We start from the raw sequence: 22,167 nt of genomic DNA, 5'->3' as shown, positions 1-22,167 counted from the left end.
GAAGATAAGTGCCATTCTGCTGTTAGATGCTTTTTACTTTATTACCCATACATTGCAATGTGTGCACATTGACCCGCCATGTAACAGCCAAAACATTGTTTATATTTTTTTGCAATAAAATCAATGTCTTGTAAAGAATAACAAATCGTCGGCAGTGAGTTTAAGGCAGGAGTTAAACTTCAGGGTGTCCCGGAGGTTGAGAATCACTTGAAACAACCTCCATTTACATAGCGCCTTTAAGAGAGTAAAACGTCCCAAGGTATTTCACAGGAGCATTATCAGGCAAAAACTTGAAACCAAATTATGTAAGGAGATATGAAGACAGGTGACCAAAAGCTTGGTCAAAGAGTTAGATTTTAAGGGGCAACATAAAAAAGATAAAGGTAGAGAGGTTCAGCAAAGGAATTCAAGAGTTCAGAGAATTCTTATATTTCCTGATGTCTGATGAACACCACCAATTCCTTTATGTAAAGGAAGTCAGCATTTAGCTGTTAAGTGCTGATCTTCATACATATAAACATTTTGAAACAATACTAGTATTCGCTCTGAAAGTTCAGCTCTATTGTCATCTTTGTATAAGACAACAGTGCTCTTTACTCTTCAACTGATTCATCCCAGTTCTGCTGTAAAGAGTACAGAGCTGTTTATACAGACTGTGGTTTCACCTCTGGCTATGGACGCCGTGCATCAGGAGACGATATCAGAAGCAAGTACCCTTCACAACCCTACTGTAATCATGTGTGTTATTGACAGTGTTGTTACTGTGTGGTGTCGTGAGGGAGAGTCAGATACAAGAATCAACTGCACAGAATGCAAGAACGAGTTTTGCTAAGCAATGGACTTTGGCACTTCTGCTCAGGAGTGTTTTGAAATACACAGCAGAGTCCCCGGAGGGTTATACTAAATTATAGAGTGACATGATCTGAAAGGTGTCCTAATCGCACAAGCATCATACCAGTCAGGTATGTACTGTCTCACAGTATATTAAAGAGACATTGTCTACAGGATGTGTTCAGAAATTTCTTTTGTTCATTCTACACTCCTTCCCAGCTCCCATTCCATTCTTCATTCTCTTTGGCCTGAAGTTGCTGACTCTTCCTGGGATATTCCACAGTCATTGGCAAATTTTTAAAAATTCTATCACGGGATGTGGGTATCGCTGGCTGGGCCAGCATTTATTGCCCATTTCTAATTGCCCTTGAGGTGGTGGTGGTGAGCTGCCTTCTTGAACCGCTGCAGTCCATGTGGTGTAGGTACACCCACAGTGCTGTTAGGGAGGGAGTTCCAGGATTTCGACCTGGCGACAGTGAAGTAACAGCGATATATTTCCAAGTCAGGATGGTGAATGGCTTGGGGGGGATCTTCCAGGTGATGGTGTTCCCATCAATCTGCTGCCCTTGTTTTTCCAGGCAGTAGAGGTCTTAGGATTGGAAAATGCTGCCGAAAGAGCCTTGGTGAGTTGGTCCAGTGCACTTTGTAGGTGGTACACACTGCTGCTACTGTGTGCCTGTGGTGGAGGGACTGAATGTTTAAGGTGGTGGCTGAGGTGCCAATCAAGCGGGTTGCTTTGTCCTGGATGGTGTTGAGCTTCTTGAGTGTTGTGGGAGCTGCACTCATCCAGTCAACTGGAGGGCATTCCATCACACTCCTGACTCGTGCCTTGTAGATGGTGGACGGCCTTTAGGGAGTCAGGAGGTGAGTTACTCACTGCAAAATTCCTAACCTTTGACCTGCTTTTGTAGCCACAGTATTTATGTGGCTGGTCCAGTTCGGTTTCTGGTCAATGGGAACCCTCAGAATGTTATAAGAGGTAGAGCTAATGATAATGCACTGAATATCAAGGGGATATGATTAGATTCTCTCTTGTTGGAGATGATCATTGCCTGGCACTTGTGTAATGTGAACGTTACTTCCCACTTATCCGCCCAAGCCTAAATGTTGTCCAAGGAAGAATTTTCACCTCGGTGGGTGAGCGGGCGCCCGACCCGCTCGATTGTAAAATGACACATGTTGATGTTGGGCAAGCATCCTGACGTCAATGCGCAATCGTGTGATAGGTCGGTCAGCAGGCGCACACAGCATTCAGCAGCATGCCCGCCTACAATTAAAAGGCCTGTTAAAGCCAGTAACTTATCAATTAAGTTAAATTTTCCACTGCCTCTCCAAACTTATGGTTGGGATGTGGTTTCCAAAAGCAAGTAAAAATAAAATAAGCACGTTAAAATTTAATTAATAACATATCCCTGTTCATGTGACAGAGTCATATAAGGGGACATGTTTTGTAACATTTTATGTGTCTTTATTTAGTTTTCTGAAAAGTTTTCAACTCCCTGAGGCAGCTCTGTGGAGATTTGCAAGTGTGCACTCACGCGCATGCGCAAAGTTTGCGCTAGCACTTCCCCCCGCCCGCACAGGCAGCGCTGGCAGGCCTTAATTGGTCAGCCAGTGTGAAATCGCTGTCCAGCCCCAATCGTGGGCAGCAGTCGGCTTCCCGACCGCTCCCGCCTGCCCCTGCTGTGCCCACCCAGCGAAGGCAAAATTCTGCACCAGGCCTTACGCGTATAGACACGGACTGCTTCAGTATCTGGGGAGTCGTGAACGGTGCGGAACATTGTGTAATCATCAGCGAACATCCCCACTTCTGACCTTATGATGCAGGGAAGGTCATTGATGAAGTAGCTGAAGATGGTTGGGCCTAAGACACTATCCTGAGGAAATCCTGCAGTGATGTCCTGGGTCCGAGATGATTGACTTCCAACAACCACAACCATCTTCCTTTGTGCTAGGTATGACTCCAACCAGCAGAGAGTTTTCCCCCTGATTCCCATTGACTCTAATTTTGTTAGGGCTCCTTGATGCCACACGCAGTCAAATGCTGCCTTGATGTCAAGGGCAGTCACTCTCACCTCACCTCGGGAGTTCAGCTCTTTTGTCCATGTTTGAACCAAGGCTGTAATGAGGTCAGGAACTGAGTGGCCCTGGCAGAATCCAAATTGAGTGTCAATGAGCAGGTTATTGCTGAGTAAGTGCCACCTGATAGCATTGACAAAGACACCTTCCACCTTGGCTGGGTTGGATTTGTCCTGCTTTTAGTGGACAGGAAATAACTTGGCAGTTTTCCACATTTTTCGATAGATGCCAGTGTTGTAGCTGTACTGGAACAGCTTGGCTAGGGGTGCGGCAAGTTCTGGAGCACAAGTCTTCAGTACTATTGCCAGAATATTTGTCAGGGCCCAAAGTTTTTGCAGTATCCAGTGTCTTCAGCCATTTCTTGGCATCACATGGACTGGATCGAATTGGCTGAAGACTGGCATCTGTGATGCTGGGGATCACAGGAAGAGGCAAAGATGGATCATCCACTTAGCACTTCTGGCTGAAGATGGTGCAAATGCTTTAGCCTTGTCCTTTGCATTGGTATATTGGGTTTCTCTATCATTGAGGATGGGATATTTGTGGACCCTCCTCCTCCAGTGAGTTGTTTAATTGTCCACCACCATTCACGACTGGATGTGGCAGGACTGCAGAGCTTAGATCTGATCTGTTGGTTGTGGGATCACATAGCTCTGTCTATTGCTTGCTGCTTGGCTGTTTGGCATGTAAGGAGTCCTGTCTTGTAGTTTCACAAGGTTGGCAACTCATTTTTAGATATGCCTGGTGCTGCTCCCAGCATGACCTCCTGCACTCTTCATTAAACCAGGATTTATGCCCCAGCTTTGTGGTATTGGTAGAGTGGGGGATCTGCCAGGTCATGAGGTTACAGGTTGTGTTTGAATACAATTCTGCTGTGGCTGATGGCTCAGCTTGTCATGGGTGCTCAGTTTAGAATTGTTAGATCTGTTCAAGATCTCCCCCATTTCTCACACTGGTAGTGCCACACAACACAACAAAGTCACATGTGGACCAGACCAGGTGAGGATAGCAGATTTCCTTCCCTAAAGGGGCATTAGTAAACTAAATGGGCTTTTATGACAATAGACACTGGTTTCTTGATCGTTATTTACTGAGACTTGCTTTTGCATTCCAGATTTATTAATTGAATTTAAGTTCCACCAGCTGCCATAGTGGGATTTGAACACTTGTCCCCAAAGCATTCACCTCAGTTTTACCAACCTAGTGACATTTCCACTGCACCACTGCTTCCCCACATCTCCAGTATCTTACCCAAGTGACCATTCGCCATGGGCGTGTCTAGACATTGAGTGTTTGAGTCGGACTACCACCTCTGATTGGGTATGTTCCAACACATGACCTCTAACTGCCCCACTCTTACACTCTTACCATTGGTCACCTGACATGTCCATCATCACGGTGCTTCCTAGATCAATTGGAAAGTGAGCAACAACTTATATTATATAGCACCTTTATCTAATAAAATATCCCAAGGTGCTTTACAGGAGCTTTATGAAGCAAAGTAAGACACTGAACCAAGGAAAAAGAGATTTTAGGTTTGGAGGGGCAGGTGGTGGCATATGGTAATGAGGCTGGACTAGAAATCCAGAGGCCCAGGCTAACGCTCTGGGCACAGGGGTTCAAATCCCACCACTGTAGTTGGTGGAATATGAATTCAATTAATAAATCTGGAAATATAATGGTGACCATGAAACTATCATTGATTGTTGTAAAGACCCATCTGGTTCAATAATGTGCTTTAGGGGAAAGTGACTCCAGACACACAGCAATGCGGTTGACTTGAACTGCTCTCCGATATGGCCTAGCAGGCCATTCAGTTCAAGAGCAATTGGGGATGGGCAACAAATACTGGCCATATCCCAAGAAAAAATAAAGAAAGAAAAAATGTCAGATGACCAAAAGCTTGGTCAAAGAGGTTTGTTTTAAGAAGAGGAGGAAAGGGAGAAATCGAGAGGAAAAAGAGGTGGAGAGGGAGCGAATTCCAAAGTTTTGGGCCTAGGCAACTCAAGGCACAGCCGCCAATGGTGGAGCAATTATAACTGGGAATGCACAGGAGGCCAGAGTTAGAGAAGCACAGATATCTCAGACGGTTGTAGCGTTTGAGGAAATTACAGAGATAGGGAGGGGCAAGAGCATGAAGGGATTTAAAACAAGGATGAGAATTTTAAAATTGAGGCAGTGCTTAACCGGGAGCCAGTGTAGGTCAGTGAGCACGGGGGTGATGGGGGTACAGGACTTGATGCGAGTTAAGATGACCTCAAGTTTATAGAAGGTAAAATGTGGGATGCCAGCCAGGAGTGGTTTGGACTAGTTGAGTCCAGAGGAAATGAAGGCATGAATGAGGGTTTCAGCAACAGATGAACTGAGAGAAGGTTGAGGTCAAGCGATATCACAGAGGTGGAAATAGGTGTTCATAGTGATGATGTGAGCAGATCCTTTGTAACCTGATTGGATGTTTATTGATGGTCCTAATGCCCCAAAGACTTTTCTTCTAAACTGTTCACAGCAGTGTACAGACACAGAATCATTAATTCCTGCAGTTTTCAGTTTTAAGCTAGGAGGTGACCTGATAGAGATCTTTAAAATTATGAAGGGGTTTGTTAAGGTGGATGCAGAGAAGATGTTTCCACTTGACGGGAAGTTGAAGACTAGCAGTCATAATCATAAGATAGTCACTAACAAATCCGATAAAGAATTCAGGAGAAACTTCTTTACCCAGAGAGTGGTTCGAATGTGGAACTTGCTGCCACAGGGAGTAGTTGAGGCGAATAGCATAGATGTATTTAAGGCAAATCTAGAGGAGTATATGAGGGAGAAAGGGTTAGAGGATATAGTGAAAGAGTTAGGAGAAGCAGGAAGCTCGTCTGGAGCGTGGACACCGGCATAGACATGACCAAAATGCAGAAGCCCTGTTTCTGTGCCATAAATTCAATGTAACCAGCAAGCATATAAACTTGGCTGTGGTTTCCACTTCCTAGCCCAGGATCACTGAGGGTGACTTAGCTTTCCAGCTGGAGATCAATTAAAGCAGCTCATGCATCTTAACTTAATTAAAAATTGAAGTTAATTTAGATTCCTCCTGGATTCAAAGTTTCAATACCATGCTGAACCATCCTTTTACTTTATTAATCTGGGTGAGGGCAGAGACCCATCAGTTAAATTACATGATATACATTTTAACACGCAACATATTTTAACATCAGTTATATCATGCATCACTGGCATGTGATACCATCTAGGTTAAATTAGCCTTTGGGCTTATTATCCTCTCAAAATTTCTTTTTAAAAAATCATCTCATCAGTTCCCATGGGAAATGTTGGGTTTCCCAAGTATTTGATGGAAGAATTGTGGACTTTATTTTATCTGTTCATGGGATGTGGGCATCCCTGGCAAGGCCGGCATTTGTTGCCTTTCCTAATTGCCCTTGAGAAGGTGGTGGCGAACCCCCTTCTTGAACCGCTAACAATTCATGTAGCGTAGGTACAGCCACAGTGCTGTTAGGGAGGGAGTTCCAGGACTTTGACCCAGTGACGATGAAATAATGGCGACAAAGTTCCAAGTAAGGATGGTATGTGGCTTGAAGAGGAACTTGCAGGTGGTGGTGTTGCTATGCGTCTGCTGTCCTTGACCTTCCAGGTGGCATAGGTCAAGGGTCGAAGAAGCCTTGGTGAGTTGCTGAGCTTCTCTTAAAACTAAAGAAAAAAAAATCTCCATGGCGACAGTGACTGGTTATGAAATGAAAGTATTCTATCACTGACATTGCTGTTGCCGCATAGACAGAGAGTGGAACCATAGGATCCAATTGGTTTTAGGTATTAGCTTAACAGAAGTGACAGTGAAACACAGATTGTTACACCCATCCAATATTGATGTCAATGGATAAAGAAAAGTGAGTGGACTGTAAAGAGGCTGCCAATTTGCTATTCCTTAAAACCAACTTGTGCCTCCAAAGTGTTATATAATTCAGGGTTCTTAAAGAAGGGAAGTACTGCTGTCTTTGGGGTGACATAAATGAGATGAGCCTCCTTTACATATATTCTCATGGGCTCTGCAAGTTTTGTTTTTTGTGTTTCAGGCTATGTCTACATGCCATGCTCACCAGAGCAAGTGTTCGTAAACAAACAGCCTCTTAAATCCAAACCTGTACTGATAGTACAGTGCTAACAAATTCTAAATTAAAAAGACGGTCCAGCTTGGCACTGAAACTTTCAAACCAGGAGAAATCTAAATTAACTTCCATTTTTAATTGATTTAAGATGCATATACCCATAAAGCAACCATGTGGTGTCAGCTGCAGCTCAGGCAGCTGCCTCTGAGGCAGAAGGCTGGGGGTTCAAGTCCCACTCCAAAGACCTAGAACATAAGCCAAGCTGACAACCCAGTTCAGTATTCAAGGAGTTGGAGGTGGATGTAGAAGATCCCATGGCACTACTTCAAAAAGGAGCAGGGGAATTCTCCTGTTGTCCTGCCCTTTGGGGAGAGTTCCCTCAACTAACATTGCTAAAACAGATTATCTGGTCAATATCTCATTGCTGAGGAGGTCTTGTGGCGCAGTCTCCCTGCCTCTGGGCCAGAAGCTCCTGGTTCCGATCCCACTCCAGCACTTGATGGCCAAGGAAGGCGCATCCGCAACATGGACAAATAGGCCGAGTATCGACTTGTAAATCCTTCCAACATTCACCAATGATCGGCAGCAAGAGTGGGGAGGCATCCCTGATCAACCATGTGATGGAAAGAAATTAGAGCCTCTACCATCACTAACCATAGCTCCAGACTACAACATACATGTAAAAGTGTATGTTGTCATAGCAGCTCGGATGCCTTAGGGGTGCTGGTTGGCTCAGTTGGCTGGCTGTAGACCTGATTGGTGCCAACTGCATGGAGTTTGATCCCTGTTCCAGCTAGGGTGCTCCTTGCCCTACCCATTGTAGAGGTCATGGTGTTGTGGGTCAGACCTACCTCAGGGGCAGAGAACTCAAGAAGATGTGAAATTGGTTCTGTGTTTACTAAGTTGCTACAATTCAAAAAGTACTTGACTGGTTTTGATGTACTTTGGGACATGCCTGAGGATGTGAAAGCTGCTGTATAAATGCAACTCCCATCCTTTCCTTCACCTTAAATAAGTCTGTTTAAGAATCTGTTTGGAGTAAGTCATTTGAATTAAAGGTCTGTTGTTCACCGCCGCCCCTTTCAACCCACAGCTCAAACTGGTTTAAATTAATGTTTCATAATATTTCAAAGCATTGTATTAATGTTTCAAAGATGCTTTGTGTTTTGTGTGACTGTGTGTGGCCAGCATTATTCGTTCTGGTCCAAATTCCTCTCTCTAATTTTGGCCATGTATCCTCAGCTATCAGTACAATTGACAGTAAGTCCTAGCATTTCAACAGCCAGTGAGGGAGGTGTGCAGGTTAAATGTAGCCCGAATAATTGGAAGCAAGAATTTTCTGAAAAAAAAATCATTTTCTTTCCCTCCCTTGAGAATAAACAGACAAAATTTATCGGGGCATCATATGCTTCGACATATACAATTTCTGTTTTTACTCGGCAAGGGATCCGAACAGCTGTTTTCAGTCAGGAAAGTTTTAAGGAATATCTGTGCAGGGGTCACACCCAGCAAGCTGCAGCCAAATTAATTATACCACAGGCTTTTGTGTCTTGACATGAAAATTCATAGCACTTTTTGGAAAGTAAACTGGCCCCTTCTGCACTCCTAGGGCAAGGGGGGGCATGCGCCTGACCCGCTCGAGTGCGGAGTATCATGTGATGACGTTGGGCGAGCGTCCCGATGTCATCACACACTCACACGATATTTCAGTCGGTGGGCTCACGTGAGGTTCAGAAGTGTGCCCGCCGGCAATTAATTGGCCAGCCAGCGTGAAATCGCAGTTGGGGGTCCGTTCCCTAGCCGCTCCCAGGCCCACCCATCACCGGACTAAAAATCCTGCCCCTAAAATACCACTGAGGAGGATATTTCTGGTTTGGCTGCAAGTTCATTTTATTGCCTTGTCAGACCCTCCATTTTAAGGACATTTTACTCATAATCAGTGCTGTCTTTAAAGGGGCAGTGGCTTCATGAGAAGCGCTGAGTAAACTTTATTTTCCCTATTGTGACAGCGAGTAGAAATGAGTGTGAGTGAGCATGGAAGTGTGAATGTAAGAGTGAGTATGAGGGTGAGAGTGAGAACCCCATGATAGGTGTTTATGCCTCATGCATTTGGAAGCAAATGAAAATGTTTCTTAAATTCTCCTTCATGGAGAAAACAGCCCCCCAAAGCGTCGTAACAGAGAAATGTGGATACTTGGTTTATTATGCAAAGCGACAACTTTATTGATGGGTTCAAACTGCTTTTCATTTGAAACCTGATTGACTTTTTACTGCCCTCTGAAGTGGCCAAGCAAGTCACTCAGTTATATCAAACTATGGCCAGGGGTTCAAGACAGCAATCCACCACCACCTTAAGGGCAATGATAGCTGGCCTTGCCTGGGGTGCCCACATCTCGAGACTGAACTAAAACAAAAACTATTTCCCTTTTTATTCTACAATATACGGTAACATCATTCAAGTGCCATAATAATTCCGAAGTAATTTTTTCCCTTAGGCAAATTCTTTGAATTATTAAACAAATTGTCGTACGATTTTTGGAAACTGTTTCTTGAGGCTCGAAGTTTGGGAATGGATGACTGCCATAGCAATGGATATTTAATGGGCAACGTCAACAGGTTAGGAATCACTAGATCACAGAACACAACACACATGGCCTGTTGATTAAAATGCGAGTTCTTGCATACTAAAGACACCGAGATCGTTAGCAGCAAGACAATCAATGTTTTTTTAAGATTCATTCTCAGGATGTGGCCGGTCTCTAACAAAGCCAGCCAGTACTGCCCATTCCCAGTCACCCTGAGAAGGCAGTGCAGGGCCGCCGTCTTGGCACACTGCAGTCTGCGATGCATTCAATGCAACCGAGTGACTTGCTGGACCGCATTGGAGGACAGTTAAAAGTTAATCATGATGTGGGGCTGCAGTCACCTATGGACCAGACTAGGTAGGGGCGACAGGTTTCTTTCTCTAATGGACACTTGTGAAATACAGCTTTAAGGTTTATTTGTTAAATGATGTAAAAGTATAACACTAAGCTGCTTAGATATTCCTATTAGGCAACACAGCCAAGAGCAGCAGTTAGGAGAATCATACCTGCCTGACTCTTAGCATGCTCACCGCACATGTACTTCCAGAGTCAGTGCCCATTTAAATAATCTGGGCAAATATCAAACACCAGAAAATCCCACGACTGGGTGCTTGCCCATTTGAAAACCATATGTTACTGCAGCACTTAAGTATTGTGGCAGCTTTTAAAGAGGGAAGCCATTGTGATTTGAGACATTTTAAACGAGTCTCTAATAAGAAATCAAGTCTGGGTCAAGAATTCCCCTCTATTCTTGTGATGTGGCCTTAAACATTTGCCTGAAGGCAGTGCCACAGCCCATGGGGAAATCAGGGGAGCCATGTGCCTGTGTTAACGCTGTAAGCAACATCCTACATAATTGCTGACAATGCAGGGAGAGGTTTATGGGCATTTCTAGTCAGCTAACAAAGGAAAGAAGTGCCATTAACCTTACATAATGTAACATTTAGGGGGAAATGGTGGCATAGTGGTAATGTCACTGGACTAGTAATCCAGAGGCCTAGGCTAATGCTCTGGGGACATGGGTTCAAATCCCATCACAGCAGCTGGTGGAATTTAAATTCAAGTAATAAACTGGAATTGAAAAGTTAATCTCAGTAATGGTGACCATGAAACTATCATTGATTGTCGTGTAAAAACCCATCTGGTTCATTAATGCCCCTTTGGGGAAGGAAATCTGCCATTCTTATCTAGTCTGGCCTACTTGTGGTTGACTCTTAACTGCCCTCTGAAATGTTGTGGAAAGTCAGTCAGTTCCAGGGCAATTAGGGATGGGAAACAAATGCTGGCCTCATCAGCAATGCCCACATCCCATGAACTAATAAAGAAACAAAAAGTACAACCTTCCCATCACACCATCTCATAATACTCTCAGTGTTTACCATGTATGCATAATTAATAATAAGATGCACTTTGAACTTCCACCCTTCACCTGGAAGTGCTTATTTGCATCTTTAAATAATGACAATGTCCAACTGGGCTGCAGAAGCGACTCCAGAAGGTCACTGTGACCCGTCACAACAACAGGAATATCTCATTTCTTGTACTGCTGTTTGCAGAAGAAAACAAAAAGGTTACAATCAAGGAAAAGAAGGAGGAGGTGACATGTAACCAATCCCATCCAGCAGGAAAGCAACACCATGATATTGGCTTCACGCTGTACACTGCAATGGGAAGTAAAAATGGAGCATGGCGTAAAGCGAGTGGGGATCAGGTTGAATCCACTGAGTGGGTGAGGTTATAGATAGCCCCAAGGAGAAAATCCTAGAGATCCTTGGAAAGGAGATGACAGATTGTGCCCGAAATGGTGAATTTGGAGGAATGCTACCAGCTTAGAATTCATGAAAACCTTCTGCTGCTCTTCATTCTCATCCAATTCTCTTATTCCCTCATTGACAGCAAAGCTGATACTGACACTTCTTGCTGTTTTCCTATGTCTGCTCAGAAGGACACCACCACGTCTGAGCTGCCTATATGAAGGCCCCTGTATATCAATGGCATGCCAGTACCGCACATTCCATCCCGATTCGAACAGACATTGGCAGTGGGCCAGGGGGAAATGGGCCACGTGACAGGTGAGAGAGCACAGAGAAGAAAAGAGAGCCACTTTCTGGGCACCATGTGCTGTCGTCATTCGCAGACCTGGCTAAGCATGTAAGGGTGCTGGTGATAGTTCAATATCCCCAGGTGTGCAACCTCTGCAACTGTGGAGCCTGCCCAGCCAGAAGCTTGAAGGGCTGCCTTTGCTTCATCTGCAAATACCCGCACACCGAGGCTCAAGGGTCTGGAGTGGAGCATTCTGCCCTGGGTAACTTTGCTTAGTTAGAGAGAAACATGGTTTCACCTGGAAGCATTAGTGATGTTTTAGAAGAAACTTGCATTTATATAGCACCATTCAGGACCAGAGTATGTCCCAAAGTGCTTTACAGCTAACCAAGTACGTTTTGAAGCATATATAGGGAAATTAGGAAGCCAATTTATACACAGCAAGCTCCCAAACATCACTGGGGTAAATGACCAGATCATCTATTTTGGGTGATGTTGGTTGAGGGATAAGCCCCTTGCTATTCTTTCAATAGTGTCATGAGTTCCTTAATGTCCACCCGAGAGGGCAGGTGGAAAATGGCATTACCATTTGGTAAGGAAATTACCGAAATGGGTTCAAAGATGCACATTATTCCCTCGTATTACTGTAGTGAATGTATGAATGCTAAGCGGCCTATTGCAGTGTGATGTTGATTTAGATTGTTTATGTTTATGTGTCAAACCAAGCCTTCAGGGGTGCTTTGCGAGAATATTCTCAGTATTTAGAGTGTGGTCTTATTGCAATGAAAGGTGAAAAACAATTGCGCCAATATTTTACTGGCAGAGATTGAAATGCTGTTTCTCCGAGATACACTTCATGTGGTGTCAGCAGCCACATGAAGCAATCAGTAAAAGTGACTACAAGAATATTACTTTTGAATACCTAAGAAAGGGAGACTAAAGAAAACAAATATTTAATATAACACCTTTCATGACCTCAGGAGATCCCAAAGAGCTATACAGAGAATGATTTACTTTTGAAGTGTAATCACTGTTGCAATGTAGGATACACGGCAGGCGATTTGCACTCAGGATAAGATTAATGACCAGAGACTGTTTCAGTGCTGTTGATTGAGGAATAAAATTTGGCCAAGACAGCAGAGGGAACTCCCCTCCCCTTCAAATAATGCCAAGGGCTTTTCTTACATCCACCCAAGGGCAGATGGAGCCTTGGTTTAATGTATCATCCAAAAGACAGCATCTCTAACCAATCAGCACTCCCTTGGTGCTGCTCTGAAACGTCAGCTCAGATTATGTGCTTAGGTCTCCAGAGCAGGGCTTAAATCGACTACATTTTGACTCCAAGGCCGGAATTTTCCAGCACCCCCACGGCAGGTTCCCCCACAGCGGAGCTGGCCAGCTATTGAAATCTCCATTCATATCGGCGGGACCCGGAAGATCCCGCCGGAGAGAGGGGCTGGAAAATTCCAGCCCAAGTTACATCAGCCTACCACAATGGGACAGGTAACCGGATCCATCCATGTGCATTACGAAGTTGTAGAAGTGTTTGGGCTTTGGGTCAACTTGTTTGGAATTGGAGCTTTGTATTGGAATTGGAGCTTTGTAATAGCGCCAGGGAGACAGAGTAGCAATGCGATGGAATCAAGGTGGCTATATCCTCCTTCAGTTTGTCAATTCCACGCCTTCATGAGTTAACTTCTACTTTTCAGCTGGTAGCATTTGTTACCATAGCAACAAGAATTAATTAGATATGGCGTTACATTTTTGCTTACTGCTTTGTCATTCATTTTCCACAAGTGTGACATCCTTTTGAATGGTGATTAATTTAATTGTTTGTGCTTTAGCGCAACTGAATTGATAGTGGAATATTTTTCTCGCTTCCTGCAGACATGGGCCAGGATTTTCCTAGAATCTACTTCTGCTCATTTGCATAACCAGGATCTCTGACTCACTTACATCAAGGTTAGCGTGGCACAGTGGGAGCAGCTTTGAGGCAATTCTTCAGACATATTTTTTTCAATGCACCTCTCTTTGGAGCTAGGATGCATTGTAACGAAGTTAGTCTGAAGCAAGCAGTCAGCGTAAGCTGATGGTGACGGCTCCCAGCCAATCAAGAGGCATCTGCAAAGAATTCACTGGTGTTTCTGTATTGGTGTGCAAGAAGATCAAATGTAGCACAGAATGACCTACTTTATTGATATTATTCAGAAAAAAGGGCTTGCATTTCTGTAGCACCTTTCAAGGCCTCAGGATGATCCAAATCACTTTTCAGCCAGTGAAGTACTTTGAAAACTGTTGTATTTCAAGGAAACACAGCTGCCAATTTGCACACAGCAAGGCCACACAAGCTGCAGTGATACACATAGAGTTACATAGAATATACAACACAGAATTATGTAGGGCTGAATCTTCTGGCTGATGTGCGGGTGGTGGAGCCCGCCTGTCAGCGCTTAAAATGTCGCGCGAGCGTCCCGATGTCAGCGTGCGGCATCGCGATATTTAGGTTGGCGGGCGCGCTATGCAGCGGGACGCGCGCCCGCCATTAATTAAAGGCCTTGTTAAGGCCCTTAAGTCAGCAATTGACGCCGATTTTGAGGGGCCCGTGTGAATTTCGGCTTGGCGCACAGGCCTAACGGGCAGGCGGGCAGGTGATTTTTTTCACAAACCTCATCCAGTGGCGGGATGAGGTTTGATATTGGAACTAAAAACATTTAATAAAGTTTTTGCTTATTTCATTAACATGTCCCACCTCGTGTGACATTTTCACATGAGGGGGACATGTTAATGATTATTTTTATTTTTCTATTTTTAATTTGTCACAGCCTTTCAGCGATCTCCCTGAGGTAGCTCTTTGCCTCAGGGAGATGTGCGCTCTCTCGCACTTGGGGAATCCCCCCTCGCCCGCACAGGGAGCGCATAGCGCTTCCCGTCAGGCGACACGCTGGGTGGGCCTTAACTGGCCCGCCCACGTAAAATGGCGGCAGGGCCCGTTTCGGCGGCAGCGATCGGCTGCCCGCTCGCCGAGCCGGTGGGGCCCACCCGCCCATCAAGGGCAAAATTCTGCCCATGGAATATACAAACACAGAATAGACAAACAGAAACAGGCCATTTGGCCCAACCAGTCCATGCTGGCATTTCTGATTCCTCAAGCCTCCTTCTCTCCTTCCTCACCTAAGGATAGCAGAATAACTCTCTATTCCTTTCTCCCTCACTTCCCTATCTCTCTCAATTCTCTTCCCATGCCTAGAGGACTTGAGGCAGATGAAGCACACGCTTATGTCTGTTTCCATAGCTTAGTTTTTCCTGGAACAGGTTGCTAGCCTGAAGCCAGAGGCAATAGCTTGAGGGGTGCCGCTCCACATGAAGCATGGCTTACCAGAAGACTCTCCCGCTCTTATCGTCTGCCATAGGCATAGGAAAGATTTGCAAGTTGATAATCTACCTGTTCCACCATGTTATGAATGCACCTTCTATGGCCATCAGAGTGGGACTTGATCCTGGAGCTTCTGGCTCACAGGCAGGGACACTACTCACTGCACGACATGATCCCCCACATATACTTATCTAGCTTCCCCTTAAACCAGTTATACTTTTTGTCTCTACATTCTCTTTTGGTAGCAAGATCCATATTCTCATCACCCTCTGGGCAAAGAACAGATAATCTATTTTTTTTAAGTGACCTTGGTTGAGGGGTAAATGTTACCCATGCTTCGGGGGTGGCGAGAGGGGGGGTGGGGGCAGAGGTGGGGGGTGGTGGTGTCTCCCCTGCTGTACTTTGAAATAGTCCTATTCCATTTTGAAAGTGGTTGGGGAGCACCCATGTGAATTTGCCAACTGCTTTTTTAAAAGACAATTTTCAGGGGGGAGGTAACCAATACTGGGAGGAGATGCATACCCTCGAGCTCTGCATGCGATACACTTTTGGAGGTTCTACGGTTGTGAAAGGCACTATGTAAACGCCTCTCCCTATTTTTCTGGTGCAAGGGTCCTGATCAAGAAGACGCAAAACTAAAATTAGAGACAGGCCATTTGGTAGTGACATCAGGAAGCACTTTTTCCACACAAAGTGTGGTGGAAATCTGGAATCGGTTCACGAAAAGCTGTGAACGCTGGATCAATTAAAACCTCAAGGCTCACGCCCTGATTTATTTTACTTTAGTTATTTGGGCCTCACTCACTGCCCAGACGCTCACTTGATGATCTCTGTATAACATCCCGCTACACTGTAGCACAGTACATCACTAACACCATCTGATGTGTTTGTACATGGTTTACATATGATACATATGTATACAGGGAGCTGGATGGAAACTATACATTCAAGTATTCGGTGCAATTCCGGTGGATAGGTTTGTGATGCAGTAATGTGCTGTGCTACAGAGTATATGTTACCCAATACATGTTTATCTTAGCTGATTTGTTAGCCCAGTAGGAATGAAATATATTCCCAACACCAAGTTACAATCTATGACTATACATACAGTGTCTATGTAGAGTATGAGTTTGGTAGTACTTAATTTTATCATTCATCTTAAAATCCTTGACAACTTTGAACAGCTTTGTTATCCTTGAAATGAATCAATCCTAAACTGTCATTGCCTCAATCAAGCTTTCCCCACCTCGTTTCCCCAGCACAACGGCAATGGTCCCTCCGATTTGCTTCAATGGAATTGCTGGTGAAACTTGATCCAGTGCCAAATTACAAACCCACTTTATAATGAGTCAGTGAATGAAATCCCAGAATGTTTCCTATTACACATTATGGAGGTTAACACTCATACCCAGGCTGAAACACAGAGGAGACTGAGATTCCCACAAAAATAAAACACTTTCTTGGTTCAAGCAAGCTCCCAAGTCTTCAGGAATGTAGACAATTCAATTTGCAAGGTCTACTTTACTGGCCCAGGAGAGCCAGACGCACAGCCAGCTGCCATCCAAATCAAACAGGACTGAGAAAACTACGGTGTTTATGGGAACATGGAGCCATTAATCACCAGCAAACTTCAGTAATTTAGAGAAGGAGCAGAGAGGCAGGGGAAGGGGAACTGGAGTTAGGCGAGGGGGGCAGGATATCTGTCAGAGATGGGTATCTGAATTGAGGGGAGGAGGGGGGGTAACTGAGTCGGAGGGGAGGTAGAAGGGAGGGATACCTGAGCTGGGGAGATTGGGAGGGGGCATCTGAGTTGAGAAGAGGGGGTATTTGATTTGGAGAGAGATGGAGGGATATCTGAGTTGGAGGGAGGGGTATTATGATGGAGGAAGAGGCTTCTGAGTTGGCATCTGATTTGGAAGGAGGGTTATCCAAGTTGGAAGGTTGGTATCTGAGTTGGAGCATGGGTACCCGAGTTAGAGGAAAGAGTACTTGAGTTAGATGAAGGGGGTAACTGAGTTGGAGAGTTAGTATCTGTATTGAGGAGAGGGGCATCTGAATTGGGTGGAAAGTTTTCCTACTTGAGAAGGGGTATCTGAATTGGGCAGAGGGGGTTCTGAGGTGGGGGAGGGGCATTTGAGTTGGGGGAGGGTTTTCATAGTTGGGGAAAGATGGTATTCAAGTAAAGGGAGGGGGGTTCTGAGTTGGGGGAGGGGTATCTGCTGAATTGGGGGAGGGGTATCTGCTAAGTTGGGGGAGGGGTATCTGAGTTGGGGGAGGGGAAAGGGCAGTTGGAGGTGAAGAAAAGCTTTTGCAATGTTGATTGGTCAGCATCTGAACATTGATTTAGCTGGCTCTAGGTACAAAATGCTTGTTGAGGCAAAAACAAAAGTTATTCATAGTCAAGTCAAACCCGAAGCAGCCCTAACACCAGTGTGTGAGCTTCTACTAAATATTTGACAACTTAACTTCTAGCATACCAACAATGGCAGTAAAGCAATGCCAAACAAAACCCAAACAATGCAATGTTAGCAGAATAATGGCAGACATTATGAATCAAAATGAACTAAAACTTAAGTAAACTGTTGTGTGGAGAAGTATCTTTTTAAAGGAGATCTCCACATTCATATTGATAATTATGTTAGGCATGCATAATTGGTGCATCATTAGGAATAAATGCATCTCAATGTAGTAAAGGGCCTTCAGGGCAAACAAAAGCATTTACAATTTGGTGCTCATTATAATCCTTTCTAAGCACTTTCACCATTGAAACACACTACAATCAGATTGTGCAAGACCCTCAATGGGAATGCCATTTACCAGCGCTATTGAAAGACTTGGGTCTGCAGACAGGCAAATTTTAAAAAATGAATTGTATGCAAGAAATAAACACCATCAGATTCTGAGGAGTTTAACACTCTCATGCTCTCCAGTCCAGAAGCTGGCCCTGCCAGTAAACAGAGAGCCTGTTCAGACATGGTACCATCACCATGAATCAACACATCCCCATTAGTGATCACTATGCAGCTTGCAGACAGCAACTACTCTCGAGATTATCCCTTCACTACAAGAACTCTGCCCCTTCACAGCCCCCTCCCCCTCTCCCCCATCACCTTCCATTCACCCTTGCTAAGGACAAAGCTGTACATCTGGGATTTGTCAGAGATTACAAAAGTGCTACACACCGAGGCGAGTATCACAATAGGTTTTTCTGCTCTGGATAACCCACAGCCACAGACTGCCCTCCTGCAAGAATATGGTTTTCAGCTACAGTTGCATGTAGTACAAATAAAAGAGAGGAAATGGGTATAACAGAAGTTTATAGTATATTATACACTAGTTTCTTGACAGCCACTGACAAACAAAACTTAAACTCTTTTTGAGATTTCAATTAACTTCAAACTTCTTTCCCATCAAATTTTACTTACCTGACTCCCCATTTTGTCAGAAGCTGCAGCTCCCTGAAGTCTAAGAAGGCAAGGCTGCTAGTTCCAAAATAGATCTGTCTCTCCCTCTCTCACACACACTCTAATACAGCCTTGCCTGGTCCTCACTGTGTTAAAGATACTTCAGCAACTCTTCTGCTGAGGAAGTTGTGCTCTTGTCCCAACTGTAGATCACTCCCACTCTCTTCAGGGTGTGTGTGTTGTGTGTATATGTCTCTTAGTTAAGTGAGCAAGGCTGGCCTCAGTCTGACAGGTTTCCTTATATAGGTAAACATGACTCACATTCCCGTTGAGGGAGGCTGCTTTGAATCTAGCACTTAACTCTAGATATGCCAGCATGCCAGAGAGGAGTACAGCTATGCAACGTGTGACATTTCACATAACCAGAGCAAGTGTGGACATTGGTGGTAATTCTGCTCCCAGAGAAAGCAGCTTGGGAGCAACTTGAAATGCAAGGTCACATGCTACAGGCAAGACGCTGTCTTGATCTGAGGTGGTCACTTTGTCATAGCTTGTTTCAGCTGGGTCGGCAGTGTGCACAGAAAGCACATAGAACAATTCAAAATCTTTATAATAAAGGAAGGAAAGAAGGGAAAAAACAAACTGGCATTTAAGTAGCACCTTTCACAACGTCAGAACACGCCATTGAAATACTTTTGCAACATGGTCACTAAAACAACAACCAGCTGGGAAAATTTGAGAGAAGAAATGTTACAAAATACTACGCCTAGAAATGTCTTAATGATGTTATGCACTACATGACTGTCATCTAAACACATATATAATATATAAATATAATATATATACTATATTTGAGGTGAGCTAATTACAGCACAAAACAAGATTGAAAATCACTTACTCTTTGGTTGTTTTAATGCATAACTGAGAAACAAGCACAGACTCAGTCACTTTTTTGGCTCAACATTGCAGGTGTGGAAGAGTTCCAGAGACATCTTTATCTGCTGTCTGCTTTGTTCCATTCAAAATTCCCAGGTGTTTGTTATTTGAACTTGTGTGAAGGGTTAAAGTGGTGTTCTCCACCTCTTATGGGGAAGCTTTCAAACTGGTTTGGACCCTTCAGCAGTCTGCTTCAGTAATCCTGCTGAATATTATGGTGGCGGCTGCAGTTTGTGTCTCACTGTTAATCCAGGGTTTTGTGAGAAATAGATAAAAAGAACTAATTTTTTATACTGCGTGAGTACACCAGAGCATCAAGCACATCGAGGTAGTCCAGAGGAGACTGGGTGAATTGTTACAAGCAGTTTTGAGTAACATTTCCACATATGCCATCAAGGATTCCTTCACATTTGCAAAGGCCACACAGGATTTGTATATCAATAGCAATGCTGTGTCCAGATGTTCATTTGACATTGGTAGCCTATTCACCAATGTTCCACTTAAGGAAGCCATTGGTATTTGCGCCGCAGCATTATATCATGGCAACCTAGACGCGCCACCATTGTGTGAATCAGTATTAATTGAGCTTAAGAACTCGGCAACTCGCGCAGTTGAGTTCAGGACACCGTAAGTTAAGTTTAGTGACATCATGTATGCCCAAACAGATGGTGTTGCCATGGGATCGCCTCTAGGCCCAGATCTCGCTTTGTTGGTTTCCATGAGAAACGTGTCTTCGATGGAATTACACCTAACATCCTACCCCTCGCATATTTCCAATATGTGGATGATACGTTTGCAATATTTAAATCCACAGTTGCATGTAATAATTTCCTTATATGTCTTAATAGGCTCCATCCTGCATTCAAATCCACCTATGATATAGAGCAGTTAAATGAACTCCCTTTTCTAGTTGAGAAATCTGCCAGGGCGTTCCCTACCACGGTCTACCGCAAGCTGACCTTCACTGGTCAATACACAAGTTGGGACTCTTACAGTTCCACATCCTATAAGATTGGCCTTATTGGCAACCTCATAAATAGGGCCCGAGCCATTTGCTCACCATGCAAGCTTGATGCTGAAATAGGGCACATCAAAGGCATCCTGCAGGATAATGGCTACCCTGATCAGATCATTTCATGCTGTATATCACACAAACTCATGATCGGTCCCAAGGTCATGACTTTCAGCCCTGAAAAGTGCCCAGGCTACCTCAGATGACCCTGGAAGGGCAAGGTGTCTCAAACATTTGAGCAACAGGTGAAGCTAGCTGTTTCACGCTGCTACTATTCAGTAGCAACACGAGTGGTGTTCGTCACTAACAGGATGCTACTGGCAAGTCAAAAAGATGTTCTGCCTATCACACAAATGTATAATGTTGTGCATGAATTTCAGTGCCAGTGCGATGCTAGTTATGTAGGGCATATGTCCCAAAGACTGGCAGACCGTATCAAACAGCATGTCCAGCCACTGTTCACAACAGGCAAGGTACAGACCATATCCAATCAGCCCTTGCAAAACTCAAAAAGCAGTGTCCAACGTTAGATGTGATTCCACGATTGGACAACATTTGCTAAATAATCCTCCATGTGCTAAGAATTATGCTGACAACCGATTTAAGATTGTCAGTTGGGCTTGCAGTGCGGCACATTTATGTGTTCTGGAAGTTACGTATATTAATACACAGGGCCCTGTGCTTTGCAGACTAATAACATGTACATACATTATGCCTGTTTCAGCTAAACAAAACAAGTGACAGCTATTTGCTGGTTCATTCCCCATGGCAATGTCTTGACCAATCAGAGTCAAACTGCCTGGTTTAAATTTCAATCAACGCTTGGCAGTTAACTCTCAGTCACCTTCAACTGGTGCATTCTCCGTGGCACTGCCTCTACCAATCAGAGTACACTCACCAACCAATCAGCACTCTCTTTTCATACAGTATAAATGTGTTGTTTCCCCTGACATTGGCATTTTTTTGCGAATTGTCCTGATGAGTGCAAGATGAAAATCTTTGACAAAAAATGTCTCTTTTTTCAGCAATACTCAAGTTCTGTACTACCAAATGACCTTTTAAGAATATTCTGCTTTTTTATTCTTACAATCAAAGTGAATAACCTCTCACTTCTCCACATTATACTTCATCTGCCACCTTGCTGCCCACTCTCTTAACCTGTCTCTATCTCTTTGCAGCCTCTTTGAGTTCTCCTCACAGCTTGCATTCCTATCCAGCTTTGTATCATCATCAAACTTAGATACATTACTCTGAGTATTTTTGTCCAAGTTGTTATGATCTTTGGCCAGACCCCGGTTTGTAAGGGGAGATTCGGTGACGGAATAATAACATTTTGTTTAAAGTGGACAATGATATTCAAGATGCTTACTAAGTGAATCAAGTCACAAGATTCCACGGGTTTGGAACAGACAAAAATAAACTTTACTATACAAGTTCAGAAAGATAAAGCAAGTTACAATATCTATCTTGTACTCTAACATTCAGGATAAGTATGAGGTAACAGGCAAACTATAGTCAAACACACCACATTACAAAATAAATGACAGATGCGACCAAACCCAGTTCCATGGATTTCTCGACAACCCACCCGAACATTTGTCACATTGTAAGCCAGCCAATCTCACTGAAACTTTCTCTTTCTCTTGAGGGTTTCCAAGTTCCACCTTTGAAGATCTCAGCTTGGAATTTTCTCCAAAAGTTTCTCCCACTCGGACAGCTTCAACAATGACCCATCTCACGGGGTTTCAATATTGCCTTCTGAGATTCCTATCCCCTGGATTACTGAGTACACTCA

The 22,167-nt window shown here is 44.1% G+C and overlaps 1 protein-coding gene across 1 annotated transcript in view; it reads right to left on the bottom strand.

The window, feature by feature from the left end:
• LOC144691377 (E3 ubiquitin-protein ligase Midline-1) overlaps positions 1-18,634 on the bottom strand; it is a 372,887-nt gene extending 354,253 nt beyond the window's left edge. The window contains exon 1 of the mRNA XM_078559416.1: positions 18,446-18,634. The gene's annotated coding sequence lies outside the window, so the exon portion shown is untranslated. The remainder of the gene's footprint in view (positions 1-18,445) is intronic.
• Positions 18,635-22,167: the final 3,533 nt, after the last annotated feature.

The sequence above is a fragment of the Cetorhinus maximus genome, chromosome 16 (genome assembly GCF_964194155.1).
Source record: "Cetorhinus maximus chromosome 16, sCetMax3.hap1.1, whole genome shotgun sequence".
In the NCBI taxonomy this organism is placed as follows: domain Eukaryota; kingdom Metazoa; phylum Chordata; class Chondrichthyes; order Lamniformes; family Cetorhinidae; genus Cetorhinus; species Cetorhinus maximus.
Note: the sequence above shows the minus strand (reverse complement) of the source record. Positions and strands in the feature narration are given on the sequence as shown.